This window comes from Schistocerca piceifrons, chromosome 1 (genome assembly GCF_021461385.2).
Source record: "Schistocerca piceifrons isolate TAMUIC-IGC-003096 chromosome 1, iqSchPice1.1, whole genome shotgun sequence".
NCBI lineage: Eukaryota > Metazoa > Arthropoda > Insecta > Orthoptera > Acrididae > Schistocerca > Schistocerca piceifrons.
Window position 1 is genome coordinate 525275873 of NC_060138.1, and position 27730 is coordinate 525303602.

Genomic DNA, 27730 nt, shown 5'->3' on the forward strand with positions numbered 1-27730 from the left:
ATCATCGGGCCATATTTTTTTGAAGAGACAGGTGCTACCAATCCTGTTACCTGTACCATCACTGGTAAGCACTATGAGTGTCTTTTGCACAACCACGTCATTCCAGCTCTCCAAAGGGGGATGGGATCATTTTTATGCAAGATGGTACACCTCTTCACATTGCAAATCCAGTTAAGCAGCTGCTGAAGTGCCATATCGGAAATGCTTGAATTATCAGGTGCCATATCCCTACAGCCTGGCCATTCCGATCACCTGACCTTAATCCGTGTGACTTCTGGTTGTGGGGCTATCTGAAAGATGTTGTGTGCAGTGTTCTGATTGCAAACTTAGCTGCACTGAAGGCACACACTGCACAACACATTCTAAACATGACATCGAAAACACTGTGATCAGTTGTGGAACATTGTTTCTCGATTTCAACTTGTAGAAAATGGTGGACAGCATATTGACCATGTTTTGTGCCAGTCACACAGATATTAATAATCTGATTTGATTTCGATTGATACTTTTTATGCGGTTTTTGGCCTCAGGACAATTTAAAACTGATGTGAATGATGATTTTTATGTGTTTTCCTGCCTCAGGACAATTGAAAACCGATTTTTCCTATCCAATGTGATATGACCTTGCCATGGTGGATGCACTCATGTAAGTAACAGTATCATATCTGTACACCCCCACACACAGAATAGTACAGTTTGTTTAACATCTAACGTACACCTTAGGTATTGTATGATTCATTTGTCATTGTAGTCAACCACCATTAAATTATGATGCTCACAGCACCATCTATTCCTACATTTTGTAACTATTTATTTTTCTTCTGCCGTACATTTTCCCCCTTCTCCGATAATATTCCATTGCAATTCGACATCATTATGACCAGTGGTGTTATTTCTACAGTGATTTGAAAGTTGAACTTTAATTACAATCACCCTGTATATCCATGTTCCTTAGGCCAATAGGACCAACAGAACTCCTAAATACCATTAATTTCAACAAAGAGTAATTATTCAACTGGCACTGATGATTCCAGAGTGAGATTTTCACTCTGCAGTGGAGTGTGCACTGATTGAAACTTCCTGGCAGATTAAAAGTGTGTGCCGGACAGAGACTCAAACTTGGGACCTTTGCCTTTTGTGGGCAAGTGCTCTACCATCTGAGCTACCCAAGCAAGACTCACATCTCATCCTCACAGATTTACATCTGCCAGTAGAGCACTTTCCTGCGAAAGGCAAAGGTCCCGAGTTTGAGTCTTGGTCCAGCACACAGTTTTAATCTGCCTTGGTACTGATGGCAAGACACATTTCTCTCCTTTAGAACAAGGACCCGACCCATACAATTATAGTTGGTGCTGACTTTAATTTACTCTCGATATGGTGGCCAAAATACATGTTTAATTCTGGAGGTGCACATAAAATATCATCCAAAATTGTGCTGAACTCATTCTCTGAAAATTATTTTGAACATTTACTTCATGAGCCCATGCAAACAGTAAATGGTTGTGAAAACACATTTGACCTCTTAGTAACAAATAATCTTGAGTTAATAACAAGCATTAAAATGGATACAGTGATTAGTGAACACAGGGTGGTTGTTGCAAGACTGAATATTGTAACTCCCAAATTCTCCAAAAACAAACAAAAAATGTACGTATTCAAAAAAGCAGATAAAAATTCACTTGACACTTTGCTGTGAGACAATCTCCACTCCTTTCAAATTAACAAAGTTAGTGTAGACCAGATGTGGCTTGAATTCAAAGAAATAGTATCAGCAGCAATTGAGTGATTTCTACCAAATAAATTAACGAACGACAGAGCAGATCCTCCACAAAATGGGTTAGAACACCATTGCAGAAACAACGAAAAAAACATGCCAAATTTAAACAGATGCAAAATCTCCAAGATTTGTGATCTTTTACAGAAGCTCAAAATTTCACACAGACTTCAATATGAGGTGCTTATAATAGTGTCCACAAAGAAGCTTTGTCTCGAAACCTGGCAGAAAATCCAAAGAGACTCTGGTCATATGTGAAACATGCTAGAGACAAGACACAATGAATGCTTTCTCTGTGCGATAGCAATGGAGATACTATTGAAGACAGCACTACCAAAGCAGAGTTACTAAACACAGCCTTCCAAAATGCCATAACAAAAGAAGACGAAGTAAATATTCCAGAATTCAAATAAAGAACAGCTGCCAACATGAGTAATGTAGAAGTAAATATCCTCGGAGTAGTGAAGCAACTTAAATCACTTAATGAAAGCACATCTTCTGGTCCAGACTGTTTACCAATTAGGTTCCTTTCAGAGTATGCCGATGCATTAGCTCCATACTTAACAATCACACACAACAATTCGCTCAACGAAGGATCCATACCCAAAGACTGGAAAGTTGCACAGCTCACACCAATATTCAAAAAAGGTAGTAGGAGTAATCCACTAAATTACAGACTCCCATCACTAACATTGATATGCAGCAGGGTATTGGAACATATATTATGTTCGAAAATTGTGAATTACCTTGAAGAAAACGGTCTATTGACACAAAGTCAACAGGCATTTAGAAGACACTGTTCTTGTGAAACACAACTAGCTCTTTACTCACACGAAGTGTTGAGTGCTATCGACAAGGGATTTCAAGTTGATTCTGTTTTTCTGAATTTCCCGAAGGCTTTTGAAAATGTACTACAAAAGCGACTTGTAGTGAAATTGCGTGCCTATGCAATATCATCTCAGTTAGGGGACTGGATTCTTGATTTCCTGTCAGAGGGGCACAGTTCGTAGTAACTGACAGAAAGTCATCAAGTAAAAGAGAAGCAATTGCTGGCGTTCCCCAAGGTAGTGTTATAGGCCCTTTACTGTTCCTTATCTATATAAATGATTTGGGAGACAATCCGAGCAGCCGTCTTAGGTTGTTTGGAGATGACGTTTTTGTTTATTGACTAATAAAGTCATCAGAAGATCAAAACAAATTGCAAAATGATTTAGAAAAGATACATCTATGGTGCGAAAATTGGCAATTGACACTAAATAACAAAAAGTGTGAAATCATCCACATGAATTCTGAAAGGAATCCTGTAAACTTTGGTTACCCGGTAAATCAGCCAAATCTAAAGGCCACAAATTTAACTAAATATCTAGCAATTACAATTACGAACAACTTAAATTGGAAGGAACACACTGAAAATATTGTGTGGAAGGCTAACCAAAGATTGTGTTTTATTGTCGGGACACTTAGGAAATGTAACAGACCTACTAAGGAGACTACCTACACTACGCTTGTCTGCCCTCTTTCAGAATACTGCTGTGTGGTGTGGGATCCTTACTAGACAGGATAGACGGAGTATATCAAAAAAGTTCAAAGAAGGGCAACACATTTTGTATTATCATGAAATAGGGGAGAGAGTGTCACTAAAATGATACAGGATTTGGGATTGACATTATTAAAACAAAGGCGTTTTTTGTTGTGGAGGAATCTTCTCACGAAATTCAATCACCAACTTTCTCCTCTGAATGTGAAAATATTTTATTAACACCGACCAACATAAGAAGAAACTATCACCATGATAAAATAAAGGACATCAAGAGTTCTCACGGAAAGATATATCTGTTCGTCTTTCTGTGCGGTATACGAGACTGAAATAATAGAGAATTGTGAAGGTGGTTGATGAACCCTCTGCCAGGCACCTAAATGGGATCTGCAGAGTATCCATGTAGATGTAGATGTAGTTTAGATGAATGTGATTCATTCTTATCATGTGGTGTTTTCCCACAGAAACTGAAAGTGGCAAAAGTAATACCCTACATAAAAAAGATGATCAGCAATGTAAGGGTAACTATCAGCCTGTGTCACTACAGTCAGTGTTTTTGAAAATTATTGAACAAGTGTTTCTTTTACAACTAACTACATTCTTCAACAAGAATAATATTATTTCTGGATGTTAATATGGCTTCAGAGCACAGTGATCAACTGAAACAGCCACTTACAACTTGATAAACCATGTCTTAAATGCATTGGATAACAACAGAAAAATCTCATATTTATTCTTGGACCTAATAAAAGCTTATGATGTGATTGATCATTCTGTGCTCATGAGAAAGTTTGAATAGTATGGTGTAAGAGGTGTGCCAAATCAGTGGCTTAAGTCATATTTGGCATATTGCTCTCAGGTGACTGAAATTAAATACATAGAAGGAAACGAACTCCAGGTACACCATTCAGAACCATGTGGACTAAGGCATGGTGTTCCACAGGGCTCTATTTTAGGACCGTTTTTTTACGTGAATGATTTCTTGTTACGCGTTAGGGGTTCTGAACAAGCACTGTTTGCAGATGACACCAATCTACTGATTGAAGGAAACAAAGAAGAAAATCTTACTGCACCTCCAAAAGATATTATGAAAGAAGTGCCTGAATGGTTTACCAGAAACAGGCTAATAGTTAATCCCACAAAAAAGTACTCATGAATTTCCACACAGATAAAAATAAAAAGGCAGCACAATCAATAATACAAATAGATAACCAAAACATGCAGGAAAATCTTAACTGGAGCTCTCACATCACATCACTAAATTCAAAACTATCAAAAATGAGCTATATAGTAAGAATTCTTTGCAACAATACTAGTGTAGAAACAATTAGGGATGTATACTTTACTTGTGGAGTCCAATACTGAAGTACGGTATCATTTTCTGAGGAAATGTACACTGGGCCATAAAACTTTTCAGGAAACGAAAGGTAATTATAAGAATAATGAAACAAGCGAGCAGTAGAAAACCATGCGAACCTTACTCTAAAGATCTTTTACCTTCCTGCATTTATATACTGGAAGTAGTCATGCATCAAAAAAAGTATGCTGAGAAAAGAAAACCTTTTTTCCCCAAAACAAAAGTGTCCATGATTACAGTACCAGGTCACACAGTGACATACATGTTAGTCATTGTAACACCACACATTATGCCACAAAGGTGTATATCATGCAGGAACAAAACTATACAACAGATTACCTAAATTACAGAACTTTAAAAAGTCTGTGACAGCTTATCTCCTGAAAAACTGCTACTATTCAATTTCACAGTACCTTACACAGGAAAAAATGTAATTCATATTTTTAATTAGAGAAATAAGTTATAAATATATAGTATTTAATAAAATTTGTAATTGTTAACTGTATAGATACAATTTGTTAAAGTGAGGTATGTTTGTTGTTTGTAAAACCAAAAGCTAAAATGTGCTCTGTCCAATATCCTGTGTATGATATACCTATGTACTGAATAAGAGATTTATATGGATAAATAAATAAATCAGATTAAATCCAGTAATACTGAAGAAACAGGATTAGGAAATGAGAGAATAAAAGTAGTAGACTAGTTTTGTTACTTGGTCAGCAAAGTAACTGATAATGGTTGAAGTAGAGGACATAAATGCAGACTAGAAATAGCAATAAAAATATTTATAAGAAAGAAAAAGTTGTTAACACTGTTTAGAGATTTTAAATGTTAGGAAGTCTTTTCTGAAGGTATTTGCCCAGAATGTAGCCTTGTAATAAAGTGATATGTGGATGACAAATAGTTCAAAAGAAATGATTCTTCAGTTTCTTCTGGTGTATTTGTTAATTGAAGAGTTCACAGGTGTACTGCCGGTTCATAGTGTCCAACGAGCACAATATTTTGGAGACCAGACATGTCGCCATCATCAGGTACGCTGACAAACTGAGTTCCAGAGGGCAGGTGGCCACCTTATACAGCCCACATGGGCTGTTCCCTCCACGGTCTGCATCTGTGGGCACCCGTCGACAGTCGCTGAGGTCATCGTTGGTGTTGTTGCTACATCTGCCCAGCTCACCTGATCATTTTCGTTGCTGAGTGTCTTCTTAATTGTACTCAGTGCTGGTTCTCATGCCGTGCTAAGATTATAACCACAGTCTCAGTTGATGAGTTCATCAATGGTGCGAATTTCGATGGCCTCTCTGACAACACTGTCCCAGTATTAAGAAGTCTGGGCCAAAATCTCGGTATGCCCATAATCCATCTCACGTTTTTCAGACAAACAGCACTCTGTGACCACCAACTCGCTAGGATACTTCAGTCGTGTGTGCCTTTGATGTTCTCGGCAACAATCTTCCATGGCGTGAACTGTCTCTCCAACATAAGTCTTACCGCATTGACAGGAAATCTGGTATATGCCTACCTTCAGCAAGCCGAGATCATCTTTCACACTTCCCAATAATGTTCATGTGTTATTAATATGCGTCCGATTTTCCCTGATAGTGTGCCAGTGCCTGTTGGACACTATGAACCAGCAGTACACCTGTGGACTCTTCGATCAACAAATATGCAGGGAGAAACTGAAGAACCTCATCATACATCTTTACGGGGAGGAGATGTATCACAGCATGAAGAAATTGGACAATTTGAACTATCGAAGATGCTGTTTGCTGAGCACTCTTGCAATTCTGAAGAGATATCATGCTGAGCAAATTCTGCCGAACTTTGCTAAGGTCAGGCATCACATCAATTCTGCAGCAGCCAAGAGAATTAAGAAGCTGGCCATCCTTGCCTTGGTATGTGAGAGGGTGCAATTTACCCACCGCACCTTGAGTACAACTTCCAGGAACTATTTAAACTACATCTACAACTGGCCAATCATTTTAATTCCTGGACCTGGGACTGGATTGATGGTGTTACCTGATTGACAGCTGATGCTTCACACAGGAAGGCCACAGGACATCAGATATCAAAATTCTCACGTCTCTCTGACAAGCCATCACTGGAGGCCCTATGCAAAATGGTCATCAATCTCACTGACATGGAGCTGACTCGCAACGTGGTTTCCGTTCTGGAGAAGGACTTTAATTTTGTTCCCTCCCCCATGTTCACACAGGTTGCAAACATCATCAGCACAGTTTAACAGGTTGCAGTGCGACCACCACCTGAAGCAGCTGAAGAAGTACGCCAGAAAACCTGCGATGCTCTGACTAGAACTAAACCTATGAAGTCAAACATTATCAGCAGAGAGAGGACGGCCATTCGGGAACTGAGAGAGTGCCCTGAGATTCTCGTCTTACAAGCTGACAAAGGCAATGCTACTGTTGTTCTTTCCCATAACGACTACATTGAGAAGATGCAGCACCTGCTAGATGAAGACACCTACAGGAAGATCAACGCTGACCTCACAAAGAAGGTGGAGAACATGACAAGGGCTTTTCTCAAGGATGCAGATTTACCAGAGGGGGTCACCAAGAAAATGTCACCTCAAGGACCTATACCACCAAGACTTTATGGACTCCTTAAAGTCCACAAAGAGGGGGTGCTGTTACACCTGATTGTCAGCAATATTAGGGCACCTACATACTGGCAAAATACCTGGTGGAAATACTAAGCCCTTATGTAGGTAAATGCCCTCATCACATCCATAATTCTGTGGATTTTGTTGTCTCCACAATTTCAGGGTGCAAGACTCAGATGTCCTGGTGAGCTTTGACGTTGTTTCGTTATTCACCAGAGTGCCTCTATGACAGTCTGTCAAGCTTATTGGGCAGAAATTTAATGAGAAGACTACAGACCTTTTCAAGCATGTCCAGACCTCACAAACGGAAAGAGTCACAATGGACAGCCCACTCTCACCTGTGGTCACGAATTTGTACATGGAATACTTCAAGGAGGAAGCCTTGGCGTCATCCAAGTGGAAACCTACTTGTTTTTTCTGTTATGTGGATGACATGTTTGTCATCTGGCCCCATGGTAGCTGAACTCCATACATCCCAACTTCCAATTCACAATGGATACTGAAGCAGAAGGAAGATTATCTTTCTCGGACATCATGGTGAAGAGAAGAGCCAATGGCACATTGGGTCACAGTGTGTACTGGAAGAAAATGCACACTGATCTGTATTTGCATGCAGACAGCTGTCACCCTCCTTCTCAGAGGAATGAGGTTCTAAAAACTCTGGTACACAGGGTGCGCAGCATCTCAGACACAGAGAGTCTGCCCCAGGAACTGAAACACCTCAGAACCGTATTCCGAAAGAACAGGTATACGGAATGGCAGATTAGATGCGCTCTCCGCCCCACCTCTACAGTGCAACCTTTGGAGACGGAAGAAGTAATGGAGGCAGAAGAAGCCACTGCATTTATTCCATACACTGGCACACTATCGGGGAAAATCAGATGCATATTAAAGAAACAACAAGTCGAAACTGTCTTCTTCCACAATAAAACAAGAGCGTTATTGGTAAGTGTGAAAGATGATCTCAGCTTGTGGAAGACTGGCATATACCAGATTCCCTGTTATATTGGACAGACAGTGCCCACTATTATGATTGTTGCTGAAAACATCAAAGCCACACATGACTGAAGTATCCTTAAACAAGTCAGCAGTCACAGAGCACTGTTTGTCTGAAAAATGAGATGGATTATGAGTGTACCTACATCTTGATCCATACTTCTAAATATTAGGACAGCATTGTCAGAAAGGCCATCAAAATTCGCACCAGGGATGAACTCATCAACCGAGACTGCGGTTATAATCTTAGCAAGGCACAGGAACTAGCACTGAGTATAATTAAGAAGACACTCAGCAATGAAAACGATCTGGTGAGCTGGGAGGACTTAGCAACTACACCGACACTACCACAGTTGCCGACCCGTGAGTCTCCATGACTGCTGACCCCCACCCGTGGGTGCGGAGGAAATGGCCTGTGGGGAGGAGGGGATATATGCCGACCACCTGCAATCAGGAGCTCAGTTCGTCAAAGCACCTTATGACGGTGACATGTCTGATCACCGAAATATTGTGCTCGTTGGACACTATGAACTAGCGGTACACCCATGGACTTTCGATCAGTTCAAAAGAAGAACAGAATGGAAGTTTTTGAAATATTGTGCTACAGAAGAATGCTGAAGGTAATATGGGTAGATTGGATGTCCAATGATTCTCATTGGCATAATAACAAAAAATATGAGGATCATTAATTTCCAATGAATTACAACATTATTCATGAAATTCTAATTATACCTAACAACAATAGATACCACTGAGAAAAAGGAGACTTCTAAAAATATGTCTGAAATAAAATCTAGCCACTTGCTTGGTTCCTACAAGTGGCAGTGATGTAAAATTGTTCCCAGCTGGTACTTGAAACTGTGTTGGACAGGGATTAATGTATCACAATTTTTGCTTATTCCCTCATTTCATATTTTTCACATGTGCTAATGGTGCCACAGCAATTTACACATTGGATTCATAATAAAGACAGCTAGAGTTCATATCCTTGCTTAGTCATCATGATTAAGGTTTCCTACAACTACCATAAACCTTTCAGTTGAATAGTACTTAAAACAAGTTCATCCCTAATTATTGTCCAACTGATCTAGTGTCTTCCTTATGATGACCTATATTTTGACAGAACTTTAACTTCAACCCTCCTCGTGTTTTAATTATGCAGTGGAAAACCACTGTTCGAGTCATGAGTTGCCTGAGTGCAACTTTAATTTATATTTCATTTATTTACTTTTGTTTTTAGTGGGAGAAGAGGGAGATAAGTGAAAAATTCTACAACATACACTCCTGGAAATTGAAATAAGAAAACCGTGAATTCATTGTCCCAGGAAGGGGAAACTTTATTGACACATTCCTGGGGTCAGATACATCACATGATCACACTGACAGAACCACAGGCACATAGACACAGGCAACAGAGCATGCACAATGTTGGCACTAGTACAGTCTATATCCACCTTTCGCAGCAATGCAGGCTGCTATTCTCCCATGGAGACGATCGTAGAGATGCTGGATGTAGTCCTGTGGAACGGCTTGCCATGCCATTTCCACCTGGCGCCTCAGTTGGACCAGCGTTCGTGCTGGACGTGCAGACCGCGTGAGACGACGCTTCATCCAGTCCCAAACATGCTCAATGGGGGACAGATCCGGAGATCTTGCTGGCCAGGGTAGTTGACTTACACCTTCTAGAGCACGTTGGGTGGCACGGGATACATGCGGACGTGCATTGTCCTGTTGGAACAGCAAGTTCCCTTGCCGGTCTAGGAATGGTAGAACGATGGGTTCGATGACGGTTTGGATGTACCGTGCACTATTCAGTGTCCCCTCGACGATCACCAGTGGTGTACGGCCAGTGTAGGAGATCGCTCCCCACACCATGATGCCGGGTGTTGGCCCTGTGTGCCTCGGTCGTATGCAGTCCTGATTGTGGTGCTCACCTGCATGGCGCCAAACACGCATACGACCATCATTGGCACCAAGGCAGAAGCGACTCTCATCGCTGAAGACGACACGTCTCCATTCGTCCCTCCATTCACGCCTGTCGCGACACCACTGGAGGCGGGCTGCACGATGTTGGGGCGTGAGCGGAAGACGGCCTAACGGTGTGCGGGACCGTAGCCCAGCTTCATGGAGATGGTTGCGAATGGTCCTCGCCGATACCCCAGGAGCAACAGTGTCCCTAATTTGCTGGGAAGTGGCGGAGCGGTCCCCTACGGCACTGCGTAGGATCCTACGGTCTTGGCGTGCATCCGTGCGTCGCTGCGGTCCGGTCACAGGTCGACGGCCACGTGCACCTTCCGCCGACCACTGGCGACAACATCGATGTACTGTGGAGACCTCACGCCCCACGTGTTGAGCAATTCGGCGGTACGTCCACACGGCCTCCCGCATGCCCACTATACGCCCTCGCTCAAAGTCCGTCAACTGCACATACGGTTCATGTCCACGCTGTCGCGGCATGCTACCAGTGTTAAAGGCTGCGATGGAGCTCCGTATGCCACGGCAAACTGGCTGACACTGACGGCGGCGGTGCACAAATGCTGCGCAGCTAGCGCCATTCGACGGCCAACACCGCGGTTCCTGGTGTGTCCGCTGTGCCGTGCGTGTGATCATTGCTTGTACAGCCCTCTCGCAGTGTCCGGAGCAAGTATGGTGGGTCTGACACACCGGTGTCCATGTGTTCTTTTTTCCATTTCCAGGAGTGTATAATCTAATGATCACTGAAAGCTGCAGAATATGACAATGATGGCATTTCTGAAACACTTTTAAGGAACATAACATTCCTCTCAGTGCATCTACTGCTTACATTTTTTTCATTTTCCTTCACTTCTTCCACATCTTTTATTTGGCTCACTTTTTATGTTATATACAATGGGAACAGAATTCATGTCATATACAAAGACTATTATGACTTACTTTTATTACCTATTCTAAGAACTTAAGTGTGGCTTTTGCAATATGGCTAACTTTTCTGTCCATGTTCCAGGAACAGAAATCAGCAGATCAGTATTAAAAATGGGATCTGTGAAGTAACTGTGTATTAGGCAATGGTATGAAGGGAATTCTTCTGTGCGAACCAAATTTCATGCATTTATATTCATCAATGCTTGCTAAAATTTTTGAGTCCATACAGTCTACGTCGCACAGAAAAGTAACGATTGGAAGGTTTCAACAGAGGGAAAAGCAGTGTGGAAGATAAACCACAATTAATTGTTAATAAAGGAAATAAGTCCTTGTAATGAGTTCACAATCACACTGAAATTTTGTGAGAAATACTGTCTAGATTTCTTTGTGGCTTTTTATTGTTTGGCTACTGCCTTCATCTGATCCAAACTTAGAATTCTGGTTTAGCAATTCTAAGTTCAATGCCAGTGTGCAATATAACCTATGATGAAGACAGACGTGAAGGTGACTCCCCTGTTTTGGTATAAGTTTTATTGCACTTTGACACTGAATTTTTTGTCAGAAGTTATAAGTTTGGATCTGATGAAGTCAGTAGCCCAAATATGTCAGAAAACATTAATAAAGAAAGTAAATCATTAAGAATCAAGACGGCATTGCTAGCAAAGGCCACATTCAGGCCAGATTTACCCTCTGTTACCCCAATAAATAATATATGGATCAGCTCATTCATGGTTGATATAACAATTATTAATATATGGGTTTAGATAGTACCACAACTGGATTATATATATACTATGCTCCGCTGGAGAAACTCATTGTAATTTCTGAACAGAAAATATACTGTATGAAAATCGGTGGCCATTTCTTCTACTGACTGGGTTTGAAGATGAAGATGATGATGATGATGATAACTTGTGGCACAAAAAGTTCAAGACACCGTCCTTAAAACAGAACAGAACTATTTTATATAATAAAATATAATGTATTTACCTTTGAAAATGTTTACATGCAATTGATGTTGTCATGCAAAATTTATACACACTTATAATTACAACATTACAGTGATTTTAGATGGATCCTTACCTAATTATATTACAAGGAGGCTTTTACTTACACCAACCAATCACTTTTTGCTAACGTAATACAGTACGCCACAATGAATCAGAAAATCACATTCATGTCTTTCTAACTATATAATCTGAATTAATAGAGGGAAACATTCCACATGGGAAAAATATGTCTAAAAACAAAGATGATGTGACTTACCAAACGAAAGCGCTGGCACGTTGATAGACACACAAACAAACACAAACATACACACAAAATTCAAGCTTTCGCAACAAACTGTTGCCTCATCAGGAAAGAGGGAAGGAGAGGGAAAGACGAAAGGAAGTGGGTTTTAAGGGAGAGGGTAAGGAGTCATTCCAATCCTGGGAGCGGAAAGACTTACCTTAGGGGGAAAAAAGGACGGGTATACACTCGCACACACACACACATATCCATCCACACATATACAGACACAAGCAGACTATATAATCTGTAAGAAATTACAATAATCATAATTTTGTCTCTGTAATGCCTTATACAATATGGTACAGTGAATCAACATAGCACAATGTTAGCGTCATAATATTTTATAATTTTGTATACTCTCATCTCAAACCTCCAAGTCATCTATTGTACAATTTTTCAAATTCATTCACGATATACAAGGCTTTACTTTTTACATACTTCGTTATTATGCTTTTAAATTTATGCAGAGGCAATGAGTGGGCATTTTTAGGCACCAAGATATTTATAGGCAACAGCCTTGCCGCAGTGGATACACCGGTTCCCGTCAGATCACCGAAGTTAAGCGCTGTCGGGTGTAGCCAGCACTTGGATGGGTGACCATCCAAGTTGCCATGCGCTGTTGCCATTTTTCGGGGAGTATTCAGCCTCTTCATGCCAATTGAGGAGCTACTCGACCGAATAGTAGCGGCTCCGGACAAAGGACACCATCAAAACAACCGGGAGAGCGGTGTGCTGACCACATGCCCCTCCTATCCGCATCCTCAGCTGAGGATGGCACGGCGGTCGGATGGTCCCTATGGGCCAGTTGTGGCCTGAAGACAGAGTGCTTTAAGATATTTATAGCTGCTGTGGACCTCTGCTAATCTGGCATGTGACTTGTCAATTACATGTCTGTGTCTAAGGTTTTGGTGATATACTGACATTCTAAGGTCAAAATTATTCAGGTTTTACTTAGTATATACTAGTAAACTGCGTGAAGAGTTTGACAGAGCACTGAAAGACCTGAGTCGAAACAAGGCCCCTGGAGTAGACAATATTCCATTGGAACTACTGACGGCCGTGGGAGAGCCAGTCCTGACAAAACTCTACCATCTGGTGAGCAAGATGTATGAAACAGGCGAAATACCCTCAGACTTCAAGAAGAATATGATAATTCCAATCCCAAAGAAAGCAGGTGTTGGCAGATGTGAAAATTGCCGATCTATCAGCTTAATAAGTCACAGCTGCAAAATACTAACACGAATTCTTTACAGACGAATGGAAAAACTAGTAGAAGCCAACCTCGGGGAAGATCAGTTTGGATTCCGTAGAAACACTGGAACACGTGAGGCAATACTGACCTTACGACTTATCTTAGAAGAAAGATTAAGGAAAGGCAAACCTACGTTTCTAGCATTTGTAGACTTAGAGAAAGCTTTTGACAATGTTGACTGGAATACTCTCTTTCAAATTCTAAAGCTGGCAGGGGTAAAATACAGGGAGCGAAAGGCTATTTACAATTTGTACAGAAACCAGATGGCAGTTATAAGAGTCGAGGGACATGAAAGGGAAGCAGTGGTTGGGAAGGGAGTAAGACAGGGTTGTAGCCTCTCCCCGATGTTGTTCAATCTGTATATTGAGCAAGCAGTAAAGGAAACAAAAGAAAAATTAGGAGTAGGTATTAAAATTCATGGAGAAGAAATAAAAACTTTGAGGTTCGCCGATGACATCGTAATTCTGTCAGAGACAGCAAAGGACTTGGAAGAGCAGTTGAATGGAATGGACAGTGTCTTGAAAGGAGGATATAAGATGAACATCAACAAAAGCAAAACAAGGATAATGGAATGTAGTCTAATTAAGTCGGGTGATGCTGAGGGAATTAGATTAGGAAATGAGGCACTTAAAGTAGTAAAGGAGTTTTGCTATTTGGGGAGCAAAATAACTGATGATGGTCGAAGGAGAGAGGATATAAAATGTAGGCTGGCAATGGCAAGGAAAGCATTTCTGAAGAAGAGAAATTTGTTAACATCCAGTATTGATTTAAGTGTCAGGAAGTCATTTCTGAAAGTACTCGTATGGAGTGTAGCCATGTATGGAAGTGAAACATGGACGATAAATAGTTTGGACAAGAAGAGAATAGAAGCTTTCGAAATGTGGTGCTACAGAAGAATGCTGAAGAATAGATGGGTAGATCACATAACTAATGAGGAGGTATTGAATAGGATTGGGGAGGAGAGAAGTTTGTGGCACAACTTGACCAGAAGAAGGGATCGGTTGGTAGGACATGTTCTGAGGCATCAAGGGATCACCAATTTAGTATTGGAGGGCAGCGTGGAGGGTAAAAATCGTAGAGGGAGACCAAGAGATGAATACACTAAGCAGATTCAGAAGGATGTAGGTTGCAGTGGTACTGGGAGATGAAAAAGCTTGCACAGGATAGAGTAGCATGGAGAGCTGCATCAAACCAGTCTCAGGACTGAAGACCACAACAACAACAACAACATACTAGTAAACTATAAATATATAAACTAGCTGTTGTTGTTGTTGTTGTGGTCTTCAGTCCTGAGACTGGTTTGATGCAGCTCTCCATGCTGCTCTATCCTGAGCAAGCTTCTTCATCTCCCAGTACCTACTGCAGCCTCCATCCCTCTGAATCTGCTTAGTATATTCATCTCTTGGTCTCCCTCTACGATTTTTACCCTCCAAGCTGCCCTCCAATACTAAATTGGTGATCCCTTGATGTCTCAGAACATGTCCTACCAAACGATCCCTTCTTCTAGTCAACTTGTGCCACAAACTCCTCCACAATTCTATTCAATACCTCCTCATTAGTTGTGTGATCTACCCATCTAATCTTCAGCATTCTTCTGTAGCACCACATTTTGAAAGCTTCTATTCTCTTCTTGTCTAAGCTATTTATCTTCCACGTTTCACTTCCATACATGGCTACACTCCATTGCCTCACGTGTTCCAACATTTCTACGGAATCCAAACTGATCTTCCCCGAGGTCGGCTTCTATCAGTCTTTCCATTCGTCTGTAAAGAATTCGTGTTAGTATTTTGCAGCTGTGACTTATTAAACTGATAGTTCGATAATTTTCACATCTGTCAACACCTGCTTTCTTTGAGATTGGGATTATTATATTCTTCTTGAAGTCTGAGAGTATTTCGCCTGTTTCATACATCTTACTCACCAGATGGTAGAGTTTTGTCAGCACTGGCTCTACCAAGGCTGTCAGTAGTTCTAATGAAATGTTGTCTGCTCCGGGGTCCTTGTTTCGACTCAGGTCTTTCAGTGCTCTGTCAAACTCTTCAAGCAATATCATATCTCCCATTTCATCTACATCTACATCCTCTTCCATTTCCATAATATTGTCCTCAAGTGCATTGCCCTTGTATAGACCCTCTTTATACTCCTTCCACCTTTCTGCTTTCCCTTCTTTGCTTAGAACTGGGTTTCCATCTGAGCTCTTGATATTCACACAAGTGGTTCTGTTTTCTCCAAAAGTCTCTTTAATTTTCCTGTAGGCAGTATCTTTCTTACCCCTAGTGAGATAAGCCTCTACATCCTTATATTTGTCCTCTAGCCAACTCTGCTTAGCCATTTTTCACTTCCTGTCGATATCATTTTTGAGACATTTGTATTCCTTTTTGCCTGCTTCATTTACTGCATTTTTATATTTTCTCCTTTCATCAATTAAATTTAGTATTTCTTCTGCTACCCAAGGGTTTCTACTAGCCCTCGTCTTTTTACCTACTTGATCCTCACTGCCTTCACTATTTCATCTCTCAAAGCTACCCATTCTTCTTCTACTGTATTTCTTTCTCCCATTCCTGTCAATTGTTCTCTTATGCTCTCCCTGAAACTCTGTACAACCTCTGGTTTAGTCAGTTTATCCAGGTCCCATCTCCTTAAATTCCCACCTTTTTGCACTTTCTTCAGTTTTAATCTACAGATTATAACCAATAGATTGTGGTCAGAGTCCACATCTGCCCCCGGAAATGTCTTACAATTTAAAACCTGGTTCCTAAATCTCTGTCTTACCATTATATAATCTATCTGATACCTTTTAGTATCTCCAGGGTTCTTCCAAGTATACAACCTTCTTTCATGATTCCTAAACCAAGTGTTAGCTATGATTAAGTTATGCCCTGCGCAATATTCTACCAGGTGGCTTCCTCTTTCATTTCTTAGCCCCAATCCATATTCACCTACTATGTTTCCTTCTCTCCCTTTTCCTACTCTTGAATTCCAGTCACCCGTGACTATTAAATTTTTGTCTCCCTTCACTACCTGAATAATTCCTTTTATCTCATCATACATTTCATTAATTTCTTCGTCATCTGCAGAGCTAGTTGGCATATAAACTTGTACTACTGTAGTAGGCGTGGGCTTCGTGTCTATCTTGGCCACAATAATGCGTTCTCTATGCTGTTTGTAGTTGCTTACTTGTACTCCTATTTTTTTATTCATTATTAAACCTACTCCTGCATTACCCCTATTTGATTTTGTATTTATAACCCTGTATTCACCTGACCAAACGTCTTATAGCTCCTGCCACCGAACTTCACTAATTCCCACTATATATAACTTTAACCTATCCATTTCCCTTTTTAAATTTTCTAACCTACCTGCCCGATTAAGGGATCTGACATTCCACGCTCTGATCTGTATAACGCCAGTTTTCTTTCTCCTGATAACAACGTCCTCTTGAGTAGTCCCCTCCCGGAGATCCGAATGGGGGACTATTTTACCTCCGGAATATTTTACCCAAGAGTATACCATCATCATTTAACCATACACTAAAGCTGCATGCCCTCAGAAAAAATTACAGCTGTAGTTTCCCCTTGCTTTCAGCTGTTTGCAGTACCAGAACAGCAAGGCCATTTTGGTTAGTGTTACAAGACCAGATCAGTCAATCATCCAGACTGTTGCCCCTGCAACTACTGAAAAGGCTGCTGCCCCTCTTCAGAAAACACACGTTGTCTGGCCTCTCAACAGATACCCCTCCGCTGTGGCTGCATTAATGGTACGGCTATCTGTATCGTTGAGGTATGTAAGCCTCCCCACCAACGGCAAGGTCCATGGTTCAAGGCGGGGATAAACTAGCTACTGTCATAATAGTCATTTCCTTGGAGTACTGTCTACATGATTCTTGTGGTGTGAGACCTGCAAATCATATGATCATTTTTTTTTTGTCATTTTAATACAGTTTTAGATACAGATGAATTTATTCAGAGCAAAATACCACATGTCAGATGGGAAATGAAAAAAGCAAAGTATGCATACAGCAGCAGAGTTTCACCTACACAGCCTTTCAGCTTATGCAGCAGATAAATCACATGGGTGAATCTGGAGCATAATTTATTCCTATGTGTATCCCAGCTTAGACTTTATAATGTAAATGGATCGATAAAAAGTCTACTCATGAAATGGTGGCAGGACAACAAACACACAAAAAGGTTTAACTTTTACAAGCATTTGGAGCCAGTGGCTCCTTCTTCTGGTCAGAAGAGTTGAAGGGGAAGGAAGAGGGGTGATGGAAAAGGACTGAAGAGGTTTAGGGAAAGGGGCACAGTTCAGAAAAGTCACCCAGAACCCCGGGTTGAGGAAGACTTACAGAACGGGATGAGAAGGAAAGACTGATTGTAGGAGATGGCACTGGATGAGATTTGAAAACCTGAGAGCTTAAAGGTGTGACAGGATAATCTGCAAGACAGAGATTACTACTAAAACATCATTCACGAGTTAATAAGAGTGAAAAGCTAAGTGCATTGTATGTAACTGCTTCACTATATTAAACTGACACCTGATATGGAATCGAAGAAGTTTCGCTGAGTTACTTTTCTTCTTGGGGCATTCACAATAAATACAATGTTTTCTGTTTCACTACTATTTGTATATAATGCATTAGACTGAAACAAGGAAGTACCCCTATCTACTGCTATTGCTACATTCAGTTGTAACTCATTCATGTTGGTATTCTGAGCAATTAATGCGGTGACATTTGCATATAGTACAGTGTCACAGAACAATACAGACGGCAGATCATTTATATATACACAATGAACACAAAGGATGCGAGAACGGATCCCTGTGGTACTCATTTTCTAACAAGTAAAGGACCTGCTTTTTTGTTATTCACACACCCTAACGGTTTTCTATTGCTTAGGTTTGACTGCAGTTGGAGGACAGTTTTCTCCCCTATTCCATAGAACTGTAGCCTTCTTATTAGGATATTGTGGTACACTATATCAAAGGCTTTCCTTAAATCCAATAACATGGCACAGATTATTGACTTATTCTCAAAGCAGACATATATTTTTTTATGATCCCGTCAACTACCTTCACACTAGGGAGGGTAGATCTAAAGCCATATTTGTGTATGACAGATTAGATTATTATAATAAAATACTGGTACATCTGCTGGTACATACAGTTCTCTGTTATTTTAGAAATAAATGGGACTAGTGGAATGGATTGGTAATTTTGAGGTGGTGATGTGCTACCTTTCTTAAAGACTGACTCAATCAAGGATATTTTTAGGCATTCTGGGTACACTCCCTCTGATAATATTTTGTGTATTATTTTGTTAAGGACATTATTAACTCTTTTATTATGTGCTTAGTTTGAAAATTAGAAAACCCACAGTGATGTTCTATCCAGCAATTATTGAGTTTAGCTATTGATTCATTAATATGTCAGTAAGTTACATGACTCCATTCAAAACATTCAATTGCTTTATTGGGTAATGGTTGCAGTAGTACTTCTGCCTTGCTCACATCACACTTTATGTTGATCAGGGGGTAATGGAATAATGTAGTATTTCTTTTGGCAATTTATTTACATTTTGATGACTTCCCATGCTGCTTTACATTTATTTAAAGACTTAAGAATGTGTCCCTCATTGGCCTTGCATTTTGCTGTCTTGATTGCAGATCTGTAGTGCCTTTTATGATCTTTTATTTATTTGAATCTGTTTCACTGTCTTGTGACCCAGCATAGTAAAGTAACATAAATATTTTTAAGTTATCTAGTTGTGGTGTGTACCAGTATTTTCAACTTTCTGGTCTACAAAGAGGGTTATGTGTGTAATGCTTCTTATAATATCCAGGGCATATTTCTTCAAAGATTTCTCTTCTTGTCCAAACTATTTATCGTCCATGTTTCACTTCCATACATGGCTACACTCCATACGAATACTTTCAGAAATGACTTCCTGACACTTAAATCAATACTGGATGTTAACAAATTTCTCTTCTTCAGAAACGCTTTCCTTGCCATTGCCAGCCTACATTTTATATCCTCTCTCCTTCGACCATCATCAGTTATTTTGCTCCCCAAATAGCAAAACTCCTTTACTACTTTAAGTGCCTCATTTCCTAATCTAATTCCCTCAGCATCACCCGACTTAATTAGACTACATTCCATTATCCTTGTTTTGCTTTTGTTGATGTTCATCTTATATCCTCCTTTCAAGACACTGTCCATTCCATTCAACTGCTCTTCCAAGTCCTTTGCTGTCTCTGACAGAATTACAATGTCATCGGCGAACCTCAAAGTTTTTATTTCTTCTCCATGAATTTTAATACCTACTCCGAATTTTTCTTTTGTTTCCTTTACTGCTTGCTCAATATACACATTGAACAACATCGGGGAGAGGCTACAACCCTGTCTTACTCCCTTCCCAACCACTGCTTCCCTTTCATGTCCCTCGACTCTTATAACTGCCATCTGGTTTCTGTACAAATTGTAAATAGCCTTTCGCTCCCTGTATTTTACCCCTGCCACCTTTAGAATTTGAAAGAGAGTATTCCAGTCAACATTGTCAAAAGCTTTCTCTAAGTCTACAAATGCTAGAAACGTAGGTTTGCCTTTCCTTAATCTTTCTTCTAAGATAAGTCGTAAGGTCAGTATTGCCTCACGTGTTCCAGTGTTTCTACGGAATCCAAACTGATCTTCCCCGAGGTTGGCTTCTACTAGTTTTTCCATTCGTCTGTAAAGAATTCGTGTTAGTATTTTGCAGCTGTGACTTATTAAGCTGATAGTTCGGTAATTTTCACATCTGTCAACACCTGCTTTCTTTGGGATTGGAATTATTATATTCTTCTTGAAGTCTGAGGGTATTTGACCTGTTTCATACATCTTGCTCACCAGATGGTAGAGTTTTGTCAGGACTGGCTCTCCCACGGCCGTCAGTAGTTCCAATGGAATATTGTCTACTCCGGGGGCCTTGTTTCGACTCAGGTCTTTCAGTGCTCTGTCAAACTCTTCACGCAGTATCATATCTCCCATTTCATCTTCATCTACATCCTCTTCCATTTCCATAATATTGTCCTCAAGTACATCGCCCTGGTATAGACCCTCTATATACTCCTTCCACCTTTCTGCTTTCCCTTCTTTGCTTAGAACTGGGTTTCCATCTGAGCTCTTGATATTCATACAAGTGGTTCTCTTATCTCCAAAGGTCTCTTTAATTTTCCTGTAGGCGGTATCTATCTTACCCCTAGTGAGATAGGCCTCTACATCCTTACATTTGTCCTCTAGCCATCCCTGCTTAGCCATTTTGCACTTCCTGTCGATCTCATTTTTGAGACGTTTGTATTCCTTTTTGCCTGTTTCACTTACTGCATTTTTATATTTTCTCCTTTCATCAATTAAATTCAATATTTCTTCTGTTACCCAAGGGTTTCTACTAGCCCTCGTCTTTTTACCTACTTGATCCTCTGCTGCCTTCACTACTTCATCCCTCAAAGCTACCCATTCTTCTTCTACTGTATTTATTTCCCCCATTCCTGTCAATTGCTCCCTTATGCTCTCCCTGAATCTCTGTACAACCTCTGGTTCTTTTAGTTTATCCAGGTCCCATCTCCTTAAATTCCCACTTTTTTGCAGTTTCTTCAGTTTTAATCTACAGGTCATAACCAATAGATTGTGGTCAGAGTCCACATCTGCCCCTGGAAATGTCTTACAATTTAAAACCTGGTTCCTAAATCTCTGTCTTACCATTATATAATCTATTTGATACCTTTTAGTATCTCCAGGGTTCTTCCATGTATACAACCTTCTTTCATGATTCTTAAACCAAGTGTTAGTTATGATTATGTTGTGCTCTGTGCAAAATTCAACCAGGCGGCTTCCTCTTTCATTTCTGTCCCCCAATCCATATTCACCTACTATGTTTCCTTCTCTCCCTTTTCCTACACTCGAATTCCAGTCACCCATGACTATTAAATTTTCGTCTCCCTTCACAATCTGAATAATTTCTTTTATTTCATCATACATTTCTTCAATTTCTTCGTCATCTGCAGAGCTAGTTGGCATATAAACTTGTACTACTGTAGTAGGTGTGGGCTTCGTATCTATCTTGGCCACAATAATGCGTTCACTATGCTGTTTGTAGTAGCTTACCCGCATTCCTATTCATTATTAAACCTACTCCTGCATTACCCCTATTTGATTTTGTGTTTATAACCCTGTAGTATATAAACACAAAATCAAATAGGGGTAATGCAGGAGTAGGTTTATAACCCTGTAGTCCCCCCCATGAACCATGGACCTTGCCGTTGGTGGGGAGGCTTGCGTGCCTCAGCGATACAGATAGCCGTTCCGTAGGTGCAACCACAATGGAGGGGTATCTGTTGAGAGGCCAGACAAACGTGTGGTTCCTGAAGAGGGGAAGCAGCCTTTTCAGTAGTTGCAAGGGCAACAGTCTGGATGATTGACTGTTCTGGCCTTGTAACAATAACCAAAACGGCCTTGCTGTGCTGGTACTGCGAACGGCTGAAAGCAAGGGGAAACTACAGCCGTAATTTTTCCCGAGGGCATGCAGCTTTACTGTATGATTACATGATGATGGCGTCCTCTTGGGTAAAATATTCCGGAGGTAAAATAGTCCCCCATTCGGATCTCCGGGCAGGGACTACTCAAGAGGATGTCGTTATCAGGAGAAAGAAAACTGGCGTTCTACGGATCGGAGCGTGGAATGTCAGATCCCTTAATCGGGCAGGTAGGTTAGAAAATTTAAAAAGGGAAATGGATAGGTTGAAGTTAGATATAGTGGGAATTAGTGAAGTTCGGTGGCAGGAGGAACAAGACTTCTGGTCAGGTGACTACAGGGTTATAAACACAAAATCAAATAGGGGTAATGCAGGAGTAGGTTTAATAATGAATAGGAAAATAGGAATGCGGGTAAGCTACTACAAACAGCATAGTGAACGCATTATTGTGGCCAAGATAGATACGAAGCCCACACCTACTACAGTACTACAAGTTTATATGCCAACTAGCTCTGCAGATGACAAAGAAATTGAAGAAATGTATGATGAAATAAAAGAAATTATTCAGATTGTGAAGGGAGACGAAAATTTAATAGTCATGGGTGACTGGAATTCGAGTGTAGGAAAAGGGAGAGTAGGAAACATAGTAGGTGAATATGGATTGGGGGACAGAAATGAAAGAGGAAGCCGCCTGGTTGAATTTTGCACAGAGCACAACATAATCATAACTAACACTTGGTTTAAGAATCATGAAAGAAGGTTGTATACATGGAAGAACCCTGGAGATACTAAAAGGTATCAAATAGATTATATAATGGTAAGACAGAGATTTAGGAACCAGGTTTTAAATTGTAAGACATTTCCAGGGGCAGATGTGAACTCTGACCACAATCTATTGGTTATGACCTGTAGATTAAAACTGCAAAAAAGTGGGAATTTAAGGAGATGGGACCTGGATAAACTAAAAGAACCAGAGGTTGTACAGAGATTCAGGGAGAGCATAAGGGAGCAATTGACAGGAATGGGGGAAATAAATACAGTAGAAGAAGAATGGGTAGCTTTGAGGGATGAAGTAGTGAAGGCAGCAGAGGATCAAGTAGGTAAAAAGACGCGGGCTAGTAGAAACCCTTGGGTAACAGAAGAAATATTGAATTTAATTGATGAAAGGAGAAAATATAAAAATGCAGTAAGTGAAACAGGCAAAAAGGAATACAAACGTCTCAAAAATGAGATCGACAGGAAGTGCAAAATGGCTAAGCAGGGATGGCTAGAGGACAAATGTAAGGATGTAGAGGCCTATCTCACTAGGGGTAAGATAGATACCGCCTACAGGAAAATTAAAGAGACCTTTGGAGATAAGAGAACCACTTGTATGAATATCAAGAGCTCAGATGGAAACCCAGTTCTAAGCAAAGAAGGGAAAGCAGAAAGGTGGAAGGAGTATATAGAGGGTCTATACAAGGGCGATGTACTTGAGGACAATATTATGGAAATGGAAGAGGATGTAGATGAAGATGAAATGGGAGATACGATACTGCGTGAAGAGTTTGACAGAGCACTGAAAGACCTGAGTCGAAACAAGGCCCCCGGAGTAGACAATATTCCATTGGAACTACTGACGGCCGTGGGAGAGCCAGTCCTGACAAAACTCTACCATCTGGTGAGCAAGATGTATGAAACAGGCGAAATACCCTCAGACTTCAAGAAGAATATAATAATTCCAATCCCAAAGAAAGCAGGTGTTGACAGATGTGAAAATTACCGAACTATCAGCTTAATAAGTCACAGCTGCAAAATACTAACACGAATTCTTTACAGACGAATGGAAAAACTAGTAGAAGCCAACCTCGGGGAAGATCAGTTTGGATTCCGTAGAAACACTGGAACACGTGAGGCAATACTGACCTTACGACTTATCTTAGAAGAAAGATTAAGGAAAGGCAAACCTACGTTGTAGCATTTGTGGACTTAGAGAAAGCTTTTGACAATGTTGACTAGAATACTCTCTTTCAAATTCTAAAGGTGGCAGGGGTAAAATACAGGGAGCGAAAGGCTATTTACAATTTGTACAGAAACCAGATGGCAGTTATAAGAGTCGAGGGACATGAAAGGGAAGCAGTGGTTGGGAAGGGAGTAAGACAGGGTTGTAGCCTCTCCCCGATGTTGTTCAATCTGTATATTGAGCAAGCAGTAAAGGAAACAAAAGAAAAATTCGGAGTAGGTATTAAAATTCATGGAGAAGAAATAAAAACTTTGAGGTTCGCCGATGACATTGTAATTCTGTCAGAGACAGCAAAGGACTTGGAAGAGCAGTTGAATGGAATGGACAGTGTCTTGAAAGGAGGATATAAGATGAACATCAACAAAAGCAAAACAAGGATAATGGAATGTAGTCTAATTAAGTCGGGTGATGCTGAGGGAATTAGATTAGGAAATGAGGCACTTAAAGTAGTAAAGGAGTTTTGCTATTTGGGGAGCAAAATAACTGATGATGGTCGAAGTGGAGAGGATATAAAATGTAGGCTGGCAATGGCAAGGAAAGCGTTTCTGAAGAAGAGAAATTTGTTAACATCCAGTATTGATTTAAGTGTCAGGAAGTCATTTCTGAAAGTATTCGTATGGAGCGTAGCCATGTATGGAAATGAAACATGGACGATAAATAGTTTGGACAAGAAGAGAATAGAAGCTTTCAAAATGTGGTGCTACAGAAGAATGCTGAAGATTAGATGGGTAGATCACATAACTAATGAGGAAGTATTGAATAGGATTGGGGAGAAGAGAAGTTTGTGGCACAACCTGACCAGAAGAAGGGATCGGTTGGTAGGACATGTTCTGAGGCATCAAGGGATCACCAATTTAGTATTGGAGGGCAGCGTGGAGGGTAAAAATCGTAGGGGGAGACCAAGAGATGAATATACTAAGCAGATTCAGAAGGATGTAGGTTGCAGTAGGTACTGGGAGATGAAAAAGCTTGCACAGGATAGAGTAGCATGGAGAGCTGCATCAAACCAGTCTCAGGACTGAAGACCACAACAACAACAACAACCCTGTAGTCACCTGACCAGAAGTCTCGTTCCTCCTGCCACCGAACTTCACTAATTCCCACTATATCTAACTTCAACCTATCCATTTCCCTTTTTAAATTTTCTAACCTACCTGCCCGATTAAGGGATCTGACATTCCACGCTCCGATCCGTAGAACGCCAGTTTTCTTTCTCCTGATAACGACATCCTCTTGAGTAGTCCCCGCCCGGAGATCCGAATGGGGGACTATTTTACCTCCGGAGTATTTTACCCAAGAGGACGCCATCATCATGTAATCACACAGTAAAGCTGCATGCCCTCGGGAAAAATTACGGCTGTAGTTTCCCCTTGCTTTCAGCCATTCGCAGTACCAGCACAGCAAGGCCATTTTGGTTATTGTTACAAGGCCAGAACAGTCAATCATCCAGACTGTTGCCTTTGCAACTACTGAAAAGGCTGCTGCCCCTCTTCAGGAACCACACGTTTGTCTGGCCTCTCAACAGATACCCCTCCGTTGTGGTTGCACCTACGGTACGGCTATCTGTATCGCTGAGGCACGCAAGCTCCCCACCAACGGCAAGGTCCATGGTTCATGGGTAGCTATAGGTTCTTTTATATTTGGTCATACGTTTTCCTAAAATATTACAGGGCATACCCATAAATGAACAAAAGAAAAATTCGGAGTAGGAATTAAAATCCATGGAGAAGAAATAAAAACTTTGAGGTTCACCGATGACATTGTAATTCTGTCAGAGGCAGCAAAGGACCTGGACGAGCAGCTGAACGGAACGAACAGTGTCTTGAAAGAAGGATATAAGATGAACATCAACAAAAGCAAAATGAGGATAATGGAATGTAGCCAAATTAAATCGGGTGATGCTGCGGGAATTAGATTAGGAAATGTGATGCTTAAAGTAGTAAATGAGTTTTGCTATTTGGGGAGCAAAATAACTGATGATGGTCAAAGTAGAGAAGATATAAAACGTAGACTGGCAATGGCAAGGAAAGCGTTTCTGAAGAAGAGAAATTTGTTAACATCGAGTATAGATTTAAGTGTCAGGAAGTTCTTTCTGAAAGTATTTGTATGGAGTGTAGCCATGTATGGAAGTGAAACATGGACGATAAGTTTGTGGCACAACCTGACCAGAAGAAGGGATCGGTTGGTAGGACATGTTCTGAGGCATCAAGGGATCACCAATTTAGTATTGGAGGGCAGCGTGGAGGGTAAAAATCGTAGGGGGAGACCAAGAGATGAATACACTGAGCAGATTCAGAAGGATGTAGGTTGCAGTAGGTACTGGGAGATGAAAAAGCTTGCACAGGATAGAGTAGCATGGAGAGCTGCATCAAACCAGTCTCAGGACTGAAGACCACAACAACAACAACAACCCTGTAGTCACCTGACCAGAAGTCTCGTTCCTCCTGCCACCGAACTTCACTAATTCCCACTATATCTAACTTCAACCTATCCATTTCCCTTTTTAAATTTTCTAACCTACCTGCCCGATTAAGGGATCTGACATTCCACGCTCCGATCCGTAGAACGCCAGTTTTCTTTCTCCTGATAACGACATCCTCTTGAGTAGTCCCCGCCCGGAGATCCGAATGGGGGACTATTTTACCTCTGGAATATTTTACCCAAGAGGACGCCATCATCATGTAATCATACAGTAAAGCTGCATGCCCTCGGGAAAAATTACGGCTGTAGTTTCCCCTTGCTTTCAGCCATTCGCAGTACCAGCACAGCAAGGCCATTTTGGTTATTGTTACAAGGCCAGAACAGTCAATCATCCAGACTGTTGCCTTTGCAACTACTGAAAAGGCTGCTGCCCCTCTTCAGGAACCACATGTTTGTCTGGCCTCTCAACAGATACCCCTCCGTTGTGGTTGCACCTACGGTACGGCTATCTGTATCGCTGAGGCACGCAAGCTCCCCACCAACGGCAAGGTCCATGGTTCATGGGTAGCTATAGGTTCTTTTATATTTGGTCATATGTTTTCCTAAAATATTACAGGGCATACCCATAAATGAACAAAAGAAAAATTCGGAGTAGGAATGAAAAACCATGGAGAAGAAATAAAAACTTTGAGGTTCACCGATGACATTGTAATTCTGTCAGAGGCAGCAAAGGACTTGGACGAGCAGCTGAACGGAACGAACAGTGTCTTGAAAGAAGGATATAAGATGAACATCAACAAAAGCAAAATGAGGATAATGGAATGTAGCCAAATTAAATCGGGTGATGCTGCGGGAATTAGATTAGGAAATGAGATGCTTAAAGTAGTAAATGAGTTTTGCTATTTGGGGAGCAAAATAACTGATGATGGTCAAAGTAGAGAGGATATAAAACGTAGACTGGCAATGGCAAGGAAAGCGTTTCTGAAGAAGAGAAATTTGTTAACATCGAGTATAGATTTAAGTGTCAGGAAGTTCTTTCTGAAAGTATTTGTACAGTATGGAAGTGAAAT

General features: G+C 40.8%; 1 protein-coding gene and 1 pseudogene across 1 annotated transcript in view; one reads left to right on the plus strand and one right to left on the minus strand.

Moving 5' to 3' along the window:
* The window catches only part of LOC124798356 (IQ domain-containing protein E-like), a 284773-nt gene that overhangs the window by 22339 nt on the left and 234704 nt on the right, over nt 1-27730 (minus strand). The gene's annotated exons all lie outside the window — the stretch shown is intronic.
* LOC124726898 lies at nt 12986-13103 on the plus strand (annotated as a pseudogene).